We start from the raw sequence: 21,388 nt of genomic DNA on the forward strand, positions 1-21,388 counted from the left end.
AATCTACTACTTCAGCGCGGGCTTCAAGATGTAGAAAAGGGGATTAAAGTTCAACTACGTCTTTGCCACGCGTGAACAAGAAGCGCTGCTGTAATCTACTGACGATGACGGATCAATCACGAGCCACGGGGTTGCTGATGTCAACAAATCCGGCATCGGGTGATCGGGGCGCAACGAGCCACGCCGCGCCGTGCGGGACGCAAGGGCACCGACTCCTGTGTCGCCATAGCAACAAGTCGAGCATACCTACACTCGGTGAGTCGTATTACATCTAACCAACAAATTTTCTAAGCATAATATGCAAATTACTCTCATAATATTACATTAGTGCAGATAGAATCTTTGCCTACCTACATTGATCCCGGAAGTTAATTTTTGTAAAATGAGTTAAAAATACCATAAGTATCTAAAGATTTCATCATGAGGAGAGGCTTTAGGTGCACTCACATAATATAATCACTTTATGTAATAATTTGTGTAAAATAATGTGCATGTGTGTGTAATTACAAAAAAATAGGTGTATACTTTTTGTGATCTCTCCGATGTAGGTCTGATTATCATTATCACTAGGCAGCCGATAAAATTAAATAACCTTTGTACACGTTACTAAGTACTCCAGTCACCGCAAATCCTGAGGAATAAATCGAATCACAAAATCTGACCACCGCATAGGTCCATGAGTCCCATGACTACCGCCTCATAGGGTGGCTCTGTGTGCTGATTAATACAATATTTAATGTTCTTATTCGTAACTAAAATAACTTATGCTATTCCATCTCTGGAGAGTTTATCTGCATTGAAGTATGTATGCTACTTTATAAACGTAGGTGATTTGTAGTAAGTAGATTCTGTTCCGGTTTCAAAACTAAAGGCTCATACATATAAATATTAATCTTGGTTTCCAAGTTGTTGGTCTGATTTGTTCGGATCGGCCGCAATCAGTTCACCACGAGACTTTAAATACGAGGACATTTGAATTATTTAATCCTTACCCAACTTTAGTGACTGTGTGACCTATTCATGCTTACCTACTGGTAAATTATAACTACCTGACTATTCATAAGCACTTTTAAAAAGTTTACATGAATAAAAAAAACATTCTATTCTATTCTAATGACTTTCCAATATAATGTCTGTGTGACTTATCCAAGTTAAAAACTGTGTGAGAAACCCAATAAAACTAAGAAAACTACAATACGTCTAGCCAACTAATCTTAATGTAACAAAATTTATAAAATTAATTAAACACCTTGAAGACCAGAAAATAGAGCCAGGTTAATGTTGGAAATTTAATTTTTGCTAGGAACTGTGTGTAGGTACTGAATTCTTTTTAGATAATTAGTCATAGATACACTATTTCAAAGTCAAAACATTTATTCAAATTGGGTAACATTGTACACTTTTTTGATCGTTAATTGTTGAATTTGTAAAACAATAATGTAATGGTGATCATTAATTACTTAAACTTGAAACTAAAGCTATGAGGGTTCTAAACGCGCCCAGACCTGAGAATAGCCGACAAAAACTCAGCAACTATTTTTTTAATTTATATTTTGTTTATTTGACTAACCAACAACAATGACGACTCGAATTTATTGTTCCTACGTTAAAAATCAATCTTACGAAAAATTTTAAGAAAAATTCTCGACATAAATTACAAACGTAAACTTAAAAAAAAAAAGAGCAATCTATATAGTGTGTAATAATTACCTACGGATCACTACTACCGGTTTCACTAACAGCAATACCACGATGTTACAAGTTGAGCTGCACATTTTTCTTACCTACCCACTATCTCAAATATTATGTAGGTTACCAGGTTTTGTGGCATTGAATTTAACAAAAATAATGCCCTGTACAGTGTACATTCTATAACTTTAATAAAAAATAAATAAGTTAAAACAAAATTCATACACAATAAAACTAGGTATTTATATAAAAGAGACTATCGTAACTAAAAGATAGATAGCGTACAGGTTAACCATTGGCTAGTACAGATGAAATTCAGTAGGTAATAGGATTATGCTTACAAGTTAATAAGTAATAGTAAGATAGGTTTACGAATTGCAGGAAGACAATAATGTTACAATGACAGCAGTGGGTCAGTTGCGGATAAACTGTATCAAATATTATTACAATCTCAATTATTGTGATAGGCCGATTTTTAGGTATTCTTGTTGCAACAATGCATGATAGCTGATGAGTGATGGTGAGCATCAACCAATTATAGGTGATTACGATCGTGAACTGTTATTTTTCGAGCACGGTCGTCATGACTTCGAAGCATAAAATTACTAAACTGACAACGAAATATGTAGTTGAAAAAAAGACTGATGTGCAAAATAAAGCGGGCAGGGCTTAGTTCAAGACACAATTTAAATGTCATCAATAGATTAAATAAAATTCATTATAATAAAAATACACAGATGACAAAATATACATCTTCGACATCATCATCATCATCATCAATCGATAGACGTGGGGGTGTCCTGGGGTGCTGGAGTGGCGACCTTGCACCGGAGGGAGCCGCACTGGCAACGTTGAAATATACATATTATGAGCTAAATAATATCGATGTACCTACTTAAAACTAACAGTTATTAATTTTGAATCGAAAGGTAATATATCGCTAAATCAGCAGATGCTAATTATCATCAAACATGTAATGTCTGAGTGACTTCCCTAACGGGACGACTGTGTGACTTCCTTAACGATAAATCAGAGTAACTTCCCTATCTGAAAGACTGCGCGACTTTCTTAACGGAACGTCTGTGTGACATCCGTAACGAAACATCTGAGTGACATTCCTAACGGATAATCTGTATGACTTCCGTAACGAAACTTCTGAGTGACTTCCCTATCGAAATGTCTGAGTGACTTTCGAAAGTGACTTCCCCTAAAAATGTCATCGTCAAGAGTGAAATTAGATAAAAAACAATAGTAGGTAGAACTTATAGTTAAACGAAGCTCAACTCTACTTTAATTTAATTATACTACAGTCATTACATTAAGTATTACAGTAAATCTAGTAAGTATGATTAAAATACAGAAATCACGATTAAATTGAAATATTGGTCCATAAGTCCAAAATCCTAATTAATTAGTAATAAACTTTTATTATGAATAACTCATTAATTAAATAATAGTGTTATATAAAATTAGAAACTCCTTAAGTTTGATTTTATTATTTAATATGCAACTGAGACATGCCAGTAACATTACTCCTGTAATTTTATAAATTCAAAAAATCCCGATAAGTGACGAATGACATTCTTGCATTGTCAGAATTACTCCCCTACATGCTTTAGTCTGTATCAGTCCTGTTTCTTGTATCAATAATATTATGATTCTTGTTTGTAAGATGATTCTTATACTTTCTATCCTGACTGTTTTATTCTGTACCCGTGTTCTGTTCCTTATTAATACCTCATGGAAACTCATCATTGGACTAAAAATACATTTGAAGTATGATGTCTGTCACATCCCTAGAGCATATCTGTGAGATCTTCCTAAAGAAGGGACTGTAGTAAATCGTAAAGAAGACTGTTTGACCGACGCAAATGGTCTTGGTGACCTGCGCATCGAGTCTGTGTGACCTACCCAACGGGGCTGTGTGACCTGCGCAAATAGTCTGTGTGATATGTGCAACGTGTGACATACATATGTGTCGCCTACCCAAATGGTGTGTGTGCCTCTGTGTGTACGTGTGTGTGTGTGTGTGTGAATCACTCCAACATAGTCTCCGTGTGATCTCTATTCTCTCCAACACAATGACTTGGATATGGAATCTATTTGACCTTCCCATGATAAATTGTTCGAGATGAATTAAAAGTACGTACAGTAAACTCTGCTAAAACAAGACCATAAGAATATAAAATTCAATAATCGTCCCCTGCAGATTTAAAAGGGATAGAAATGAAATCTCGTCTAAGTATGCATACTGTTTTTCTTAAGTTTATAGGTGTCATGCCCATGTAAAGTTCTTCCTAATGCAGAACTCTAGGAACGTCGAACGTCAGTTACTTACCGAGTTATTAACTTGATAATAATATAATAACGACCTTGAAAAATAACTCGTGATATGCTACAATGTCAAACCTAGCTTTTCTTGTGCAGTAGATATCTAAACCAATTTTAACTTCTTAAGTGGGCTCAGTTCAGTGCTTTCTTCATACAAACGTAGGAGGGTAATTACTACATTATTTGATATGATATGCTCAAAACTAAGTATTACATCGGTTTGTCTTGCCATTATCTAGGTTTATTGATATATTAAACATTAAAAAAATATTGATTTGAAAGTTACGAGCCTCAAAAGATTCCTATTTTAACACTAAATTTATGACAACTTTGGGCGTAAATAAATAATTGGGGTATGAAAATTCTAAAGCAAATTAACACTAGACATAGTTTATTTATTCATTAGTTGAAATATTCTATTTTGCGAACATACATTTAGTATTTTTGTTTTCTCAAAATACTTTTCCTATACCCTTGATTTCAGTAAAAATCATCGTGCTTCTCACCTTTCTCATACAATGTCAAGTGAAAAGCATACAGGTTAGGTCGAGCGTACTGCGCCACCTTAATAAAATGGTCTCATGAGTCATGACGTCAGCTGTTATAAACTTATCTGGATAGACAAGTACCTACCTACAATTTTGGATTGCAGATACAACGAAATCGTTTACATTTCATCAATTTCAAACACCCACCTACTGGTGACTGATGGTGCGAAAGCGGGGATGTTATCTGAGTGCCGTGAGACACGGCCTTTCCAGGATGGCCGAATGTCAAAAACCACATCTCCATGGCTGCCATCATCATGAGGCATCCAGACTTATACAATGGATTGATTGTTATTTATATCTGGCGGGAATGGACTATGAGTCATATTTAATTGTGAACTATTTGAATCAACATATTTTGTGTCATGTTTAACATCTAGCTGATTTAATTGTTACGTTAATGATTTGTGACGTCACAGGAAGTATCATTTAGTTCAATCACTTTGCAATTTGTAAAATACTGGAAGTTAAATAATACCAACCTTAAAAATATGTCAGTTTTGCTGTCCTGTCAAATTAGTATAAAAAGCGTAGGTTTAATAAAAATGGCGGTCAATTGTGAGAATTAAGTCGAAGGCGCAAGCTATGCTTAAAAATACAGTGAAGTGAAATTGGAAACTGACTATTATTGAAGACCATCCCTATACTTCTGCAACACTTGTTTTAAAGCTCAAGTTTGTCTAGACTTCTTCAGCCAGAGCTCCAAGCGGAAACATTGCGAAATTAAAATCAGTGGCATTGAATATTTGACTTCAATTCAAGGCTGTTTAGGTCCATTTTACTGTAACGCGGAAGTATTTCGACTCTCGAATTTGGTTTCGTTTGGTGAGACGTAAAATCTTGTACTACGAGTACAGCTCGGTCGTGACAATGAAAAATGCTGAATAAAAGTTGTAGTGGTGCAAGACAAATGGGGTGCATGCGAGGTGCACTTTAATGCCTTGCACGCTGAGGGTGCAAGATTAGATACTTTCTTGTCGCATTTGGAGAATAAATAAGCTTTTTTTTTATTTTGAATAGTAACTATTAATAGTGCTCTCCATGGTCGCTACAAGTTGAACGTGAGTGCATTCTATTGCAATCAACATTTACGGGATGTGTGATGTGTGAATCCACGTTTGGTACTTCTATTCTATTCTATTCTATTCTTATTAAAAAGTGTATGTAACCTTAAGTAGTTAAAATATAATTTTAAACGTAAGAACTTTGAACAGTTTCTGTGTTCCGTTGCTTATTTACTTGCAGCTACTCTATGTACTAGTTTCAGAATTCGTTAGTCGGTTACACAAGGAATAGAGACAGTAGTGGGTACTTCACTGATTAGATCGTTTGCGCTTACAACCCCTAAATCAAGGGTTCTTACCTCCCTTTAGTACTTGAATCATTTATTTTACTGCAACTTTACTCTGGGCTGGTTTCCGCACTTAAACGTTTCCATCTGTTGTGCGTGCATCGCCCCTCCCCGCTGAAGTCTTCACTGCAGCCATCCAAGCTCGCTCCAGAAGCCGAGTAGACCGCCCAGGCTGCCGAGGGCTTCATGAAGTGAAGTCGGGGAACCCAAATGGCGCGTGCGTTGTTCTGCCACGCTCGTGCACCCTAGGAGCACTAATACCACGTAAACGAAGTCGGGGCCATCAGCTAGTAGAGTCATAAATCTGCAATTTGTTAAACCCTATCCAATCTTAATCACTCAGCCATTTCGGTAATTTGGAAACCGTGATTGATGGACAGAGACAGACGACGCGAACTGCATACGATAGAGCAGGAGAACTATAGGCCACTGAAGGTCGCACTGTGCGACATCGATTAACCGCCTTTGTAGCATATTGAAACCGACGCGTCGGTTTCAATATACTTCACAAAGGCGGTTAACGGGTTAACTGTGTAGGACGTAGGTATATGATATGATATTCATAGCCTGGATTTATGTTCGTTTGGACAGACTGAATATTTCTACATACAGTATGATTTGATATGCCTTCAATAACTTTGCGTTATGAGCATTTTAGGTACTTACCTAATTGATATCATTTTGTTTTTTAGGGTTCCGTACCTCAAAAGGAAAAACGGAACCCTTATAGGATCACTTTGATGTCTGTCTGTCTGTCAAGAAACCTACAGGGTACTTCCCGTTGACCTAAAATCATGAAATTTGGCAGGTAGGTAGATCTTATAGCTGACATTTGGGGAAAAATCTGAAAACCGTGAATTTAGGGTTAGATCACACAAAAAAATTAAATTGTGGTCATGAACTAATAATTAGTGTTTTCAACTTTCGAAGTGAGTGACTATATCAAGTGGGGTATCATATGAAAGGTCTTCATCTGTACATTCTAAAACAGATTTTTATTTATTTTTATGCATCATAGTTTTTGAATTATCGTGCAAAATGTCGAAAAAATACGACTGTAGTACGGAACCCTCATTGCGCGAGCCTGACTCGCACTTGGCCGGTTTTTATTTTACTCAGATACAAGTTAGCCCTTGACTGCAATCTCACCTGGTGGTAAGTGACGATGTAGTCTACGATGGAAGCGGGATATGGCAGTTTTTATTAAACCCATGTCCCTTTTAGTTTCTACAGGGCATTGTACCGGAATGCTAAATCGCTTGGCGGCGGCCTTGCCAACTTTAACGTTGAAGGAAAACATCGTGAGGAAACCTGCATGTCTGAGAGTACTCCATAATGTTTTCAAAGGTGTGTGAAGTTTTCTAATCCGTACATGGCCAGCGTGGTAGACTATGGTCTGTAGTGAGCCGGCGATGGGTTGATCAAGATGATATTCACAGTGTTATAAAAAAGGTCCACGCGGTGGCGGCCATAAATTAGTATACAATATATTTTAGAATCTGCTGCAACATAATATAGAAGGGCGTAGCAAAATATAATTACGCAATAACAATAAACATTTAGCATGACGCAGGGCGGAATTTTAATGAAACCCTCATACATTTTCATTTGGCGCAAATTATACCCAACAGCGAATTATGCAAACTCGCTACACCATGTATCACGCGCTGTCATCGCAATTAAGCGGACATGGAAAAGATTAACTAGTTTTTTCACAGGCAGATTTTAAACCAGGCATTAAACAGTTTTTAACTATCTACATAGGAACAAGCGGTCATAGCCTATAGTGGTTATTAAAGACGTGGGCAGAGTAAACTAGAGCTTCGACGCCACAGGCAGGCGTCAAATGTTTCTACATTTGTCGCTAGGTAGCCTAACGAATACCTCCGACGACAACGACCTCCCTGGCGCAGTGGTAAGCGCTGTTGTCTTATTGTGGGAGGTCCCGGGTTCTAGTTACACCCTGTATTATGTCCGTTTCCGGAATGTAAGCTATTGCTGTGCCCGTCAAAATTGGTAAAGCGGATAAGTTATGGATAACAGATGGACAAAGACACTACCTAAAATAGGTATATAATGGCACCGATTCTAAGCACAACCTAATTTTAGAGTATTCGCACCCTCTTCTTACTATTGTAATATGAAAAGGACAGAAGCAGTTTGACATTTCTAAATTTAATTTTTAGATGGTAAAACTCGTGATTTTAGCACGCACTCGCGAACCTACTGTTTAAATTTGTATTGTGCACTAAAATTTAGAGTCTTTAAATGTGAAAGTCATGTTCCGTTCCTTTTTTAGCATTATTAAAAAGAAAAGGATGCAGATACTCTAAATTTAGTTTAGAGAGAGACTAGAGAATCGGGGCCAATGTATTTTTATCAATTAGAATACATAGTAGGTGTAAGATAGGAATACCTGTAGAAGTGCCAAATATATTACAGTCTTTCGGATATGTTCGTGTTCCCAACGATAGTCCGCTGCAAAGATGGCGCCTAGACACTTTCGGTTGAGACAGGATGAGTGGTTTGATATATTGCAGCGATCCAACTGCGATAAAGCCTTGCCTTCGCCGGAATACGTAAAGCTTAGCTCGCATTCACATTAAACTACGAATTTGTAAGTGTGGATTTATCCATCAAATTCTAGCTTTACTAAGTGTTAGGTTGGAAAAGACATTTAGTTTTACAAAAAATACTAAAAATAATCCATACTTTATGTTACGAGTATGAATGCGATGTCTGTCTTTTAGGTACGTACCTTTTCACGATCCATCCGCTTAACCAATTTTGACGGAATTTGATAGGACGGTACAGAGACAGCTTCCCGGACTGACATAGCCTAGTTTTTATCTCGGAAAATGAAAGATTTACCACGGGGATTTAAAAAAATCAAAATCCACACACACAGGACCAAGTTCAAGTTGCAAAAGATCGTGATTTTTTGCATGGATGATGACCACAGGCTACTTATTATTCCGGAAATTCAAAGATTTCCCAGGGGAATTTAAAAAAAAAAATTGAAGTCGTAGGCCACAGCTAGTGAACAATGTTTACGTTGAAGAAACCTCATAATATACTTAACTAGCGACCCGCCCCGGTTTCGCACGGGTGTTTAGAACAATATTAAACTATATGTTGTATAAACCTTCCTCTTGAATCACTCTATTGGTGAAAACCGCATTGAAATCCGTTGCGTAGTTTAAAATATCTAAGCGTACATATAAAACAGCGGGAAGTGACTTTATTTTATATATTATGTAGAGATAGCGTCGAGCAAAACAGTTTATAGGTATAACTCACCAGAAAATAAACCAGTTTATAGGTATAACTCACCAGAAAATAAACCAGTTTATAGGTATAACTCACCAGAAAATAAACCAGTTTATAGGTATAACTCACAGAAAATAAACCAGTTTATAGGTATAACTCACCAGAAAATAAAAAAGATTGAAAAGGGACGGAAGGCCGCAAAACAAACTCAATTTGAATTGTAAAAATGGACACCGGCGGGGACAAGCCACTAAAAGGTCTCATATAAAAACAATCTTCTGTGACCTCTCGAGTCTCGACCCCACACAGGTGAGTGGTCGACAAACAAACACGCGCAAATTAAACTGACTGGACCGTGGGAAGGACAATTAAAATGATGGACTCATTTATAACGAACCGCTACTAGAGTCTGTCTTGTGGTCTAATGAAAACTTATAATGGACTAGCTGACCCGCCCCGGCTTTGCTCGGGTGGAATTTAGAAAATCGAGGTGGGGGTTGAATTTCCAAAAATCCTTTTCCAAAGAAAAAACGATTTCTTCATTTGTGAGTTGTGACCGAAAATCCATATACCAATTTTCATGCAAATAACTTGATGACAAATAAAATGACGGAATTTCATACAAACTTTCATCCCCAATTTAAAACCTTGGCAGTAGAATTTTCAAAAATCGTGAAATATATATTTTTAGGGTTCCGTACCTCAAAAGGAAAAACGGAACCTTATAGGATCACTCTGTTGTCTGTCTGTCAAGAAACCTACAGGGTACTTCCCGTTGACCTAGAATCATGGGTAGGTAGGTAGGTCTTAGAGCAGACATTCGGGGAAAAACCTGAAAACCGTGAATTTGTGGTTACATCACACCAAAAAAAATTAATTGTGGTCATGAACTCTAATATTTCAATTTTCGAAGTAAGATAACTATATAAAGTGGGGTATCATATAAAAGGTCTTCATCTGTGGATTCTAAAACAGATTTTTATTTATTTTTATGCATCATGTTTTTTGAGTTATCGTGCAAAATGTCGAAAAAATACGACTATGGTACGGAACCCTCGTTGCGCGAGCCTGACTCGCACTTGGCTGTTTTTTATATTTTTAACCGAAAGCTACTAATTTTCATCGATGTAACTTCAAAAATGACGGACTTTCATACAAAACTTCCATCCCCAATTTAACTCACTTAGGGGTGAAATTTCGAAAAATCCTTTCATATTGGATATACCTACTGTTAGGCGGTACGAAGTTCGCCGGCAGCTAGTATGAAATAAATAAATTTTGATGCGTAAGTTTAGCCGTCATAATTCCTCATACCCCGACTGCCATCTCGACCTGTCGCGGACTGTAGTTGTATTGTGTAAATTAAACCGCAGCATTTGAATTGTTAATACAGTCCACAGTAACGGATGTCAATTCATCTCTATCATTGAAGTGATCAAATGTTAAAGGGTTAATTACACGTCATACAAAACGCTCTGTTCCGTTTGTTTATCATTTTAATTGGCATTTTCACGGTCCAGCGCGGTGCGTCCAATTTTGAATTGTTTATTTATTTGTGCAATATTGCATTGACACCTGATCAAAGAAAATAAATATATCTATACCTCTACCTGTTGCCTGCAACATCGTCTGCGCTGAAATTATATGTTTGCACATTTCACCAACCCATACCTACTTATATCATACTAATAATATACATAATTGCAAGAGTGTGTCTGTCTGCTAGCTTTTCACAGCCCACCCGTTTAATCGATTTTGGCGTTTGTACTTTGGCTACTTTTTCCCGGAAAATCTTAGAGTTCCCACGGAATTTTCAAAAACCTCAACCCACGTGGACGAAGTCGCGGGCATCGTCTAACGCGGTTTATATTTTTGAAAAATTAACAAGTAAACAAGTAACAAATTTAAATTCCTACCTATTCAGCGAAGCCCCACTGAAGTGGTTACCTGTATTATAATTTTTTTGTTACGTTTCAGTTTTCATTTCATATTTTCATTGACGGTAAGACCGACCGATTCCGTAAATGTTCTATTAGGTATAACTTTCTAGTACGGAATACAAAAAAGATGTTGCATTTGGAAGAAAAACTGGAAAAGCTAAAGAAAACTAAAAACTGAGCTTGTTAGAGACGTTTTCCAAGTAACTAGTTTAAGCACGGTGCATAATTTTTACTTGTCCCACGGAACTTACTTAAGACTTAAGAGGTTTTTTAGAATTTTAAAGAGCTGCCACCTGAGGGCCCGTTCTTATGTAAATGTTTGAAAGTTCAAAAGAATCTTTTCGCAGAGAGTTTTTGAAGCGAAACTTATTAAGGTTACACTACACACGCTTCTCCCTCATCATCAGTTCGACCCATCGCCGTCTCACTACGGAGCGCAGGTCTTTCTCAGAATGAGAAGGGGCAAAAAATACGTCAATTATGTATCTTACTAGTAAAAGCTATTCTCACTGGAGAATAGAATTTTCTTCTATATTGTATCCCATTGTCCTTCTATGGGTTGGGACGAAGAATAGGGCTAGGATTGAGGATAGGAAGAAAGCCCTGGTCAAACAAATCGCGTTACGATAGCGAACTCCAAAGCGACTCCTAGAAGTTCTAAATCGAGATTCACTCTCCACATACTCCACATTTTCTCTATTTCCTCAAGTTCAGGCTGACAAGACAGTGTTAAAACGAGGCAGCGTTATATCGCTGAAATATATCTGTCCCATTTTAACTGAAACTTAAGTCTGAGTAAAGTCAAGGTATGCTGGCTAAGGTCTATAGAGTGCACTTCGCTTAGGTTGTAACGAGAGACATTTGTGTGAGAGACGTAGTTCTGTCTCGTCTTAACTGTGTCTTAAGTCTGAGTAAAGTTAAAGTACGCTTTGTAGATCTCAGCTTTAGAGTCCGATTATATAGGACGGCAATCCGACACGACCAGAGAGAGATCAGACGAACGGCTTTACGTGCCCTCCGACGCACGGGTTATACCGAAAACTTCTCAACTCGAAGCTGTTGCTGAGAAATTCTTGATCCTGCTATCTTATAATAAAAAACTTCGTAACACCCATGGCAGAGTGGTCGTGGGAGTCATGAAGTGATGTTTTTAGGAGGAGATGTTGCGCCTCACGAGCATTCGCCACGTCTTCTAGCTGGCCGACAGCCTGGTACACTCGTGCAAGGGATCGCCCACAGCGGACTTAAATTGGTTGGTCCATCGCATAGTTGACCTTCCTCGCCGTCTGTATACCTACTGATTCGCAAACTCAGTGTTCATCGATGAATGATAGCAACCAAGCTCATTTGACATTGGTTGATTCTATCACTGAGTGATAATAAAATTATTTTTTACTGAAAACCTTCTATGGGTTAAAAATAAATGTCAAGTGAGCTCGGTGGCTATCATTCATCGTTGACCACTGAGAGGTGTCCTCCACCTTGCCCTCGTTTAGTACCCTGCGTTTTTTGGCTAGGGCCTTAGTGACGACATGAAGATCACAAGATGCGTTACATCCCACGCCGCGTTTTATTCAGCCAGGACCTTAGAGACATGACGGGCAAAGACGCGTTAAGCTGACAATCCTGTCCGCATTATATGTTTCATGCTTTAATACTTTCTATTACCTATTCTTGGACGGAGATTATCCCCCATTATCCCGGCAAATGGAGGGGATAATGGGGGATTATTTCTTGTGTATTATTTTATTTTTCGCTTATTCCTTACTAGCTTATGCCCGCAACTTCATTCGCGTGGACTACACACATTTCAAACGTCTATTTTACCGCCTTAGGGGTTAAAATTTTCTGAAATCTTTAACGGATGTCTACGTTATAAAGCTTACCTATCGACTTGCCAAAAAGCCCGATCTGTCCAGTAATTTGAGGTGTGCGTTGATATTAGCCAGTCAGTTAGTTAGTGAGTTCCTTTTACAATTATTTAGATGACTACCTGACGCCGATGCTTCGGATAGATATAGTTTCTCTGAAAATCCTGAGGGGTGGTGTATGCTATAGCAATAATTTAATGCCCGCGACTTCGGCCTCGTGTGTTTACATTTTCTAAAATCCCGTGGAAATTCTAGATTCAAATTTTCCGGAATAAAAAGTAGTCTATTTAGCCTTTAAGTATATCCATGCAAAAACCATTCGTTGCTCCGTTGTGGCGTGATATACAATGATGTGTTTCTTTTTGTTTTCAGGTATGTCCCGTGAAGAGTACTTATTTGATTATGCTGTTCATGCCATTGGAGACAAGATAAGAGACATATTTTACTCTTTTGTTTTTAGTTTATACTTAGTTATTGTTAATTTATTTGATTTGATCAAATCAGAAATGAGGAGATCCGTAGAACCGTACTAGAGTAACCGACATAGCTCAACGGGTTGCGAAGCTGAAGTGGCAATGGGCAGGGCACATAGTTCGTAAAACCGATAGACGTTGGGGTCCCAAGTTGCTGGAATGGCGACCTCGCACCGGAAGACGCAGTGTTGGAAGGCCCCCCACTAGGTGGACGGACGACATCAAACGAGTCGCAGGGAGCCGCTGGGAGCCGCTGGTTTCAGGCGGCGCAAGACCGTGGCGTGTGGAAGTCCCTACAAGAGACCTATGTCCAGCAGTGGACGTCTATCGGTTGATGATGATGATGTTAATTTATATTGCAACTGATCTCAATCCAGACAGTTTCTCTACACTATATCGTGACTATCATCATAATTATCATAAATCATCATCATATATAATATATATATATATATATAATCATCATAATTATTATAAATCATACAACTACATACTACATAGCTGAAATGTCATTCTAAAGGGTGTTCAAAGTACCTTTGTTATGATCTAAATATCATCATCGTCAACACATACGAGGTCCAGTGCTGGACATCGATCTCTTGTAGGGACTTCCACATCCACACGCAACGGTCTCGCGCCGCCATCTCAGTTGACCGATTTTTATTATTTTCGATTCACGACTATCATCATAGATAATATACTAATCATATTCAGGTACGTACTCAAAAATTTGATTTCCCGAATTAAAATAATGTATTTGTTGTAAACATACCAGAAGTGAATTTTAAATATTAACCACGACGCGCACAGGCTTATCGAGAGTTTACCTTTTATAATAACTTAACTGCAATATTAACTTGATTAGGGCCCAATTGCTATTTCGACCACTCAATCAAAAATGGCGACCTAAACACAAATTTTAATAGTATGTATGTATGTATGTATGTATATACTTTATTGCACCACAGAAACACAAATGACAGGTTACAAAAAGAAATCTTGATAAGTAGGTACAAAAAGGCGGTCTTATCGCTAAATAGCGATCTCTTCCAGACAACCTTAACGCTAGGGAAAAAACGAACAAATGGACAATGGGAGGTGGTGTAAAATAAACCTTAAATAGTCGTTCGAGTCCCGAGTTAGAACGGGACTAGTCTAAGAATCATCAAACACCCTTCAAGATGATTGCCACTTGCCACTTGCCACTTGCCACTTGCCCCACAACACAAGTCACAACAGATCACGTGACTGCCATTCAAAAGGCGGCAAATACAAATATGCGATAACTTTGTATAGCGCGCAAACTCACGATGCCAATAAATACTAAAATATTGCTTATTGAAAGTAGAGCTTCCAAGTGTTCCCAAGCCAAAACCACGTTCATTTACAACCCTCGCGACGCGCTTAGTGCATCCCCATAAATACCCATCCAAGCCGGGACTGTACTCTGTACTACCCCAGCACTGGGACGATAAATACCAACATAAATAACTCCCTCCGGAACTCACATGATAGCTTGAACTCTATAACTAGCTCTTGTAGGCTTGTATATGACTAATATGGCTTACGATTCCACCTTTGTTCTCGTTTTAGCTTCACCACTTTTTACACTTTCACACGTTTTAGCACCATTTAAATGTGCCTGCAATCTATTGATTCCTTTAAAGTAAGAACCGGCGAAATAGAAAAGCCACTAAGCCCCTTGCGATCAGCTCTGCGCACACGTCCGCTAAACTCGGCCGGATTATACGTTGCCCAGTTCCCCGTATTAGCCGTTTAAGCGCTGGATTATGAGCTTTACTCGACTATTTTCAATTGCCTTTTAATATTTTCAAGCCTTTTAGCCTGCTATTATACCATTGCTGCTTTGGTGCTTTCTAGTCTACAAGGAAATCTATTGAAAATGTTAAATACCACTAAGTAATTGTTAAAGTAACTTCGAAAAGAACGGGATCCAACAAGACGATTTATTTTTATATACTTTTTTAGATGTAGTATACAATACACTATGTACACATCACTACCCATATTATAAATGCGAAAGTGTTTGTTTGTTGGTTTATCCTTTAATCACGTCGCAACGGAGCAACGGATTGACGTGATTTTTTACATAGGTATAGTTTAAGACCTGGAGAGTGACATAGGCTACTTTTTATCCCGGAAAATCAAAGAGTTTCCACGGAATTGTTAAAAACCTAAATCCACGCGTATACTAATTCGCGTCATCGGCTAGTTTTGAATATAATTTATATGGAAGTAATCGAAAAATTCTTGCAAATTTATCTTGAAAATACCTAGTTAAAAACTTATAAAGCTGCATTATTACAGACTGAATTAAGCCTTCTTCAAGTTTTAACTTGTTTAAATTAGGCTCGCCAAAGCTGTTGGGTTTGAAAGAAAAACTAAAAGCTAAGCTTGTGAGGGCCTTTACCAACCGCTTGAAGCGCTGTGTGAATAAATTTCATTCATTACAGGGGACTTGCACAAGAACTGAGAACATAGCTTTTTAGAATTCTAAAACGCCTTCTGGTTAGTTTTTTAACTAATTGTTCGCTTTTTAGATTTTTAAATGAATATTCTTAAGTAAAACTCTATTATTTTGTAAATTATTGTTATAATCGTCTTTACCTACCCAGTACTGTAAAAAATACCTACTTTTTGTGGAGGAGAAAATTCTAAACATATAAAAGGAAAAGGTGACTGACTGGTGGAAGGGACTGACTGACATTAACAGCTGATCTATCCACGCACTGCTCAAACTACTGGACGGATTGGGCTGAAATTTAGCATGCAGATAGCTATTACGAAGTAGGCAATCCACTAAGAAATGATTTATGAAAATTCAACCCCTAAAGGGGATGAAATAGGGGTTTGAAATTTGTGTAGTCCAGTCCGGTTGCTTTTTGCAAAGTGACAAATTACGCTAGTTCAAGTGAAGAGTTATTTCTCAAAAACTTACATTTAAATCTCGGGTTGGGGTAATGTAATAATATATAAACGCTGTAAAAGTAGTCCTTATATAAATTTCATCAGATAATGTAGTTTGGAAACGATTTAACTTGCGTTCGCGATTCCGAGAGTTGAGTCAGTTGACTGTAACGATGGTTCCGAGAGGAAGGATCTGTATTACGTAACCGATTTGCTGGATTGAAATTGCGATTTGATAACAATTACGCCCAGTATTTAAACAACGGTACTGATTCTGAGCACAACTAAGTTTTAGAGTATTCGCATCCTCTTCTTACAAATGTAATATGAGAAGGGCAGATACAGTTTGACAGTTTAAAATTTAATTTAGAGTTGTCAAACCTCGTGACTTTAGCTGCCAGTCGCGAGCCTGTGTTTTAAGTAGCATTCGCTAAAATTTAGGGTCTTTACATGTAAAACTCATGTTCCGTCCTTTTTTAGCAATATTAAAATAGTAGATACATAACTGTATCGATCGAACCGTCGACCTCCGATTAGGAGGCGGGCGTCCTAAAAGGGGGTACCACGGGTCGATTTTCGCCGCACGGCTAGGCCGCACGGCAAAAATCAACTACGCCGCAAGTGACTAAAATCGCAAGCCCTAAAGTTGGGTGCCATCCTACTTTTGCCGTGCGGCAGGTGACTAAAATCGCCTGTGTAAATGGTCAGTTGCAGGCGATCGCTCGCCGCATGAATCGTTTAAAAACGCCCGCTCTGCTCAGCATTATCTTTGAAAATGAACAAATCGCAATGTGTTTTTGTCGACCGGTGTAAATGGGGTGGCGATTCGATTTCAGCGATCGATGCAACGGGTGACTTGCCGCACGGGTAAAATCGTCCCGTGTAAACCCCCACTAGGCTATCTCAGCTTACCTAATTCTTTGCGACCCCATAATTACATGTCAGATCGCGTTAGCAATTAATTCTCCGTTTAGCGCGTCCGGGTCGTTTTTTACGTAATTTCCTGCCCTCCTGCATGCAGTCCCAGTGAGAGGAATGAGGATTCATTGTCAGGGTCGCCATATGTTTTAATTAGCCCAAATTTCTCCCTATTCTGGGATTCTCACGCTCGGGTGTAATGGAATAAGAGACCGTGAGTTTATATGCGCAATGGTACTAACACAGGGAGGAATACTGGCCTTGTTAATTATGACTAATATTCGCCTTTCCCCTCCAACTAAGCGTAAAGCTTGTGCTAGGTAAGGAGTAGGTACGACAATAGTGCAACGGATGGGGTTTAAACCGGCGACCTTTCGGAATTCAGTCCACTCCTTAACCGTTGAGCTATTGAAGCTCTGAATGTAGTAATATGCTCAAGACTGGCACGTCACGAGGTTTGACAGTTTTAAATTAAATTAAGTTTTTCTATCCTTTTCTTATTAAATTGGTAAGAAAAAGATGCGAGTACTCTTAAATTTAGTTAATTTTGTTTTTCCACAGTGGGTGCTAACAAGTAGGTACAATTTTCTCCTTTCTCATCCAATAACAGTACCTAATTCATTGTCAGGGCGCCATATGTTTTAATTAACCCGAATTTGCCCTTACTCTGGGATTCCAGTAATGAAGGTCTTATTAAATTCCACGAACAGGTGTACCTTCTGCTTCGTCTCTAATTTACCTTTGTCTATGTCTTTGAAATGTATGAAATAATCTGATTCTTAACCGATAAAAAAAAACCGGCCAAGTGCGAGTCAGGCTCGCGCACCAAGGGTTACGTCCTACAGTTGTATTTTTTCATGACCACAAATTTAATTTTTTTTGTGTGACGTAACCCTAATTCACGGTTTCCAGATTTTTCCCCTTATGTCTGCTAGAAGACCTACCTACCTGCCAAATTTTATGATTCTAAGTCAACGGGAAGTACCCTGTAGGTTTCTTGACAGACCGCCAGACAGACAGACAGACAACAAAGTGATTCTATAAGGGTTCCGTTTGTCCTTTTTAGGTACGGAACCCTAAAAAGAAGGCTCTTTGATTGCTTATATCTCGGAAACGTGACGCTTTGGAAGATTTTGTCTCATACAATACTTGTTTGTATTGATGCTATTGATTAATATAGGTTTGATCCGTGACCTCTGTTTTAGAAAAAAAGTAAAATGGCCCACTACTAGCCAAGGCCCTTTCAACTCTATTACGGTTCATGAGATACCGTTCACTGACCATTGAAGTATTGACAGACAGACAGACGGATGGACAGCGGAGGCCCAGTTTAGTGTACCCTTCGGATACGGAACCCTACTTTATACGTGTTCCGACCCGCACGTTTTTTTTAACTAAAAGATCAGTAGCCTATAGGTATAACAGCCGAATCTTGAGTAAAGTTTAGATTAGGGGTGTTACAGATATTCGCATCCGCATCCGTAAATGCGGAACATTCGTATTAATTCAGACATCCATATCCGCGGATGTCAAAATGTTAGCATCCGCGACAACCCTGGTTTAGATTTGTCATTTCATTAACTACTGACAAGGGGCTGTTCTGTGTGTACATGTATTTATCGAAGCCTCCACTGTCTGCGTATCCCGGCGTGTGACCCAGTTGCTGTCTCGGCTACAACCGCAACCCCGGCCAATCTCGGCCGTACTGTGATTGACGAGGGACTTGTCAAAGGAATGAACCACTAATCAAGATAACTTATATTATGACTTTTTTCAATCATTCGCTAGTTCACCGCTGAACCAGAGTGAACTAGAGTGAGGGAACGTATGTATGGAACTCTCGGTTTGATCCTGAATCGACGATATTATGTCAAATATTAGGCTATGGGCACAGTTTACGACAGTTAGGGAACTTCTAACAAAACGTCGAGGTTTCAACGTCACAGGCAGGCATCAAATGTTTAGTACATTTGACGCAGGTAGCCCTAAAGTAGCCCTATTTTTCTTTGAAATTACGTCACTATAGACTTTTATTAATTTTATTGTCGATTCAAGTTCAAACCGAGAGTTCCCACACACACTCTAGTGACGTGAAATCAAAGAAAAATAGGCTATTATATAGACCTAGGCTACCTAGCGTCAAATGTAGCGGGCGAAGGCGGATGATGATGTGCGGGTATGCGGGGCATCCCCCCCGATAGCCATCTCGACCTGTCGCGGACTATAGGTACCATCAACCATGCATGGAGCTATGAATCAGCTTAGCTTTACAGATAGATGGAAAGTGATGTCGGCCTAAGATGGGACGCGTTTGCCTAATCACTTTTGTTATAAAGGAATTTAGCTTATTAGTAAGAGTACCTCTCCATATCACAGCATCTTCATCTTATCTGTGTGCAGCCCAGAATCCTGCGTTTTGTTAAGGGGCCTCAGTAAATCCGGAAGATCACTCGAGCGGGACTCACGAAAGCCTCGTCAAAGGAACCAAACACTAATCAAGGCAGGGGAGGATTAAGAGAAAAATTACTTCGGCAAAAATGTATTGATAAAACCGACTCGACTGATTGATTCCGCCTTTGAAGACTGGATCAATTCATTACGTGTACTTATAGATCAGACGAGTCGCAGGGAGCCGCTGGATTCAGGAGGCGCAAGACCGTGCCGTGTGGAAGTCCCTACAAGAGACCTATGTCCAGCAGTGGACATCTATCGGTTGGTGATACTTACCTATAGATGTTCTGAATCACTACCCATATCATAAATGCGAAAGTCAGTTTGTTTGTTGGTTTGTCCTTCAATCGCGTCGCAACGGGGCACGAATCGACGTGATTTTTTGCATGGATATAGTTAAAGACCTGGAGAGAGAAGTTCCCACTGGATTTTTAGAAACCTAAATCCACACGACTCGCTAGTGAGTACTCGGCCTAAGGAGAAATTCGTTCAAATTATATTGTGAAAAAATCTGACTTCTTAAAGGTTTGGTCTGGACAATAAATAAATGAAATTCTACCGTAACCCTTAACTTATTATAAACTAGCTGATCCCCGCGGCTTCGCCCGCGTATATAATATAGCCTATGTCACTCAGGAATAATGTAGCTTTCTATTGGTGAAAGATTTTCAAAATAGGTTCAGTAGTTCCAGAGATTACCCCCTACAAACAGACTTAACGACATTACCTCTTTATATAATATTATAAATTATAAGTTATAAATAAGTAATCTAAGGTTTAAAATGAAATTTCTTTTATGCCTTTGGGGTTATGCAAAACTAATAAGAACATTGTTTTTCATATTTGCTTATAAATTGAAAACAATAAAATAATAATAAGAAAACTGACCTTATGTGGATGTGTACTATATTTAAAGGCTTGGTAACACAGTACGCGTGTCGGGAAGATTTTACAACGCGACTCCTAGAAATCTATATATATATATATAAAAGGAAAAGGTGACTGACTGACTGACTGATCTATCAACGCATAGCTCAAACTACTGGACGGATCGGGCTGAAATTTGGCATGCAGATAGCTATTATGACGTAGGCATCCGCTAAGAAAGGATTTTTGAAAATTCAACTCCTAAGGGGGTTGAAATAGGGGTTTGAAATTTTGTAGTCCACGCGGACGAAGTCGCGAGCATAAGCTAGTTGTAATATAAGGTACTGTACGAAAGCATTGTGTAGCGCTCACAATATGGAACGCACAATTAGGAGCCGTGCAGTAGTCGCGCTTTGCATTGTGACATGTTGCATACAGCTCTATCTAAACTCATTATTAACTGGGCGATTTCTGTACATTAAGAAATATATTTTGAAAAATTTAGTTGGATTATGGAAATATTATTATCAATATAGACCCCAAAACAATTATTTTATTGAATTTGTGTCTGTCTGTCCACGTTTCAACACTAAAATTTACGGAACTAATTTTATCGTTACTTGGCATACTTATAGCTAACACTCCGGGTTAACATATAGGATAGTTTTTATCTCGAAAAACATTAGGGGTTTTTTGGGAAACGGGATCAAATTTTTATCGATTTTACTTCAAAACTTCGTCAAAATTAGAA

The 21,388-nt window shown here is 38.5% G+C and overlaps 2 protein-coding genes across 4 annotated transcripts in view; one reads left to right on the forward strand and one right to left on the reverse strand.

Annotated features, from left to right (window-relative positions):
- LOC138403997 (keratin, type I cytoskeletal 9-like) overlaps positions 1-19,792 on the reverse strand; it is a 54,411-nt gene extending 34,619 nt beyond the window's left edge. The window contains exon 1 of the mRNA XM_069506662.1: positions 19,681-19,792. The gene's annotated coding sequence lies outside the window, so the exon portion shown is untranslated. The remainder of the gene's footprint in view (positions 1-19,680) is intronic.
- Cals (calsyntenin 1) overlaps positions 1-21,388 on the forward strand; it is a 229,387-nt gene that overhangs the window by 141,966 nt on the left and 66,033 nt on the right. The gene's annotated exons all lie outside the window — the stretch shown is intronic.

Source organism: Maniola hyperantus, chromosome 23 (genome assembly GCF_902806685.2).
Source record: "Maniola hyperantus chromosome 23, iAphHyp1.2, whole genome shotgun sequence".
In the NCBI taxonomy this organism is placed as follows: domain Eukaryota; kingdom Metazoa; phylum Arthropoda; class Insecta; order Lepidoptera; family Nymphalidae; genus Maniola; species Maniola hyperantus.